Here is a 2,137-nt window from a genome sequence, read left to right as displayed (position 1 = left end):
ATGCTATTTATATGTGAGAAATACTAGTCTGAAGTATAAAGTATATACTTCCTTAGCACTCAAGCAAGAATTTTTCATAATCTGTCCCTTGTCTCCCTTTTCAGTAATCATACCTTTTGTGCCAGTTCTTTTGACTGATTTGCTTTTGCCTGAAGAAACCCACTCTTACACCCCTGTGTCTTTGCACATGGTATTTCCTTTGTCCTTCCACATTATCCATCTGTATCCTAATTTAAGCTCGTTGGCAAAGCTGTATTGCTGAACAAGAGAAGCTTAGGCAGGGGTTTTGAGAATTTTTTTTTTAAAGAATTTTTTGTTACTGTTATGTACAGAAAGCTCAGTGGTGCATACTCAGCCCAGTTTGGTGGCCAGCTCTTTGGCCTTTGCCTCTTCCAGCTTGGTGATGAGAGCCACTGACTTTGGCTCCAAGACATTGCCTCCCCACTGACAGTGGATCTCATCATATCTGTCGTTGTAATTGGTCCTGATGGCTTCCACCAGCTTAGCCAGGGCACTCTTCTCCTCCGAGTTGACTTGTGTGAAGGCCACAGTGGTGCAGGTCTTCCTGTGGATCAGGTACCCCAGCCGGGCCTTCCCCTTGATGATGCAGTAGGGAACCCCCATCTTTCAGCACAGGAGGACCATGTCATGAGCAATTACCACCAGCTGAGCATTCTTGTTCTCCACCAAGGTGGTGACAGTGTTGACCCCTGCTCGAAGGACAGGTGGCCTCTTGGTGGGCAGTTTGCTGGCAGTTTTCTTCTCCTCTTGGGCCAGCAACCTCTGCTTTGTCTCTTGCTTCATCTCTGGACTGTACTTGTGGGTCAGCTTAAGTAGTTGAGTAGCTGTTTGTCGGTCCAAGGCCTGGGTGAGTTGGTTAACTGCAGGAGGCACTTTCAGCAGCTTATAGAGAATAGCCCTTTGCTGCTGCAGCTGGATGTAGTGGGGCCATTTGATGAAGCAGGTGAGGACCCTTTTGAGTTGGATAACCTGTCCAATGCCAAAATTCTTGGGCCTTTTCTCAAAAAAAGGGGTTGACCACCTTCTTGGCCTCCTGCTTCTTCACCACAGCGGGAGCCAGGGCCACCTTTTTCCCCTTGGCCTTCTTTCTCTTCAGCATCTTGAAGGGCTGGTATAGAGACAGAGAATTTTTTTTTTTTAAACAGAGACACCCCCTTCAAGAGAGAATGGATAGATAAGCAGAGATGATTATTTGTTTGAAACCTCTCAAACCTTCTGTTCTACTGATGAGAGCTATGAGCTCACCTTCACACTTGAAAGGCACAGCTCCAGGTTCTAGACCCTGTCTATCCTCCAACCCCCCTGCAACATGAGGGGAAGGCCCACAGAGTTAAAGTGAGTTTTTGCTGTGTAGAGATTCTATGACAAACCTAGGAGTGAAATGGCTTGGATTCTATTGGAAGATGTTATTGACTCATTGGGAAGCCTTCAGATACTCAATGTAATTAACTCCCTTACAGAATGCTAGTTTATTTTTTAAAACTTAGGCTGGAATATGTATCAGGCTAAGATTTTCTTTCATTTGAGAATATTTTACAGTTGCCTACTGGTCATCAAAATTGAGTGTGTGCATGTATTCTAGAAGAGATATAAAATTCCTTTAGTTTTTTTTTTTGGTTTATATTTCTAGTTAGAATTCTCAAGAAAATTTTCCTAGATGCAACTATACTTCATGATATTTCTTTGAGGAAACAACAAATCAACAAAAACTTCCCATAAAATTTAAAGAACTCACTGCATTAAAAATATTTTTATTTGGCTGTACTGGGTCTTGGTTGCAGCCTGTGGGAGCTTTAGTTGCTAGCTGAAGTATGTGGGTTCTTAGTTCCCTCACCAGGATAGAGCCTGTGCCCCCTGCAGTGGAAGCACAGAGTCCTAACCACCGGATTGCCAGGGAAGTCTCTTATTTCTATTTTTACGTATTTTATCCTTGTTATATCAGGAGCTCATCATTGTTCTTTTTTTTTTAATGATAATATACTTGCTGTTTTATATACTTTTTTCCAATGGCCTCACTGATTCATTTACCAAGTAGATCTACTGGTTGAATTAAAAATGTAATATCATACGTGAATGAAAATGTATTATCGTAAAATACTCTGGGCTTCCCTGGTGG

At 42.4% G+C, this 2,137-nt stretch overlaps 1 pseudogene; it reads right to left on the bottom strand.

Annotated features, from left to right (window-relative positions):
* Positions 1 to 351: 351 nt before the first annotated feature.
* Positions 352 to 1,132, bottom strand: LOC104985221 (annotated as a pseudogene).
* Between the last annotated feature and the right edge of the window lie 1,005 nt (positions 1,133 to 2,137).

This window comes from Bison bison, unplaced genomic scaffold, assembly GCF_000754665.1.
Source record: "Bison bison bison isolate TAMUID 2011002044 unplaced genomic scaffold, Bison_UMD1.0 scf7180017864041, whole genome shotgun sequence".
In the NCBI taxonomy this organism is placed as follows: domain Eukaryota; kingdom Metazoa; phylum Chordata; class Mammalia; order Artiodactyla; family Bovidae; genus Bison; species Bison bison.
This window is presented reverse-complemented; position numbering and strand designations above follow the sequence as displayed.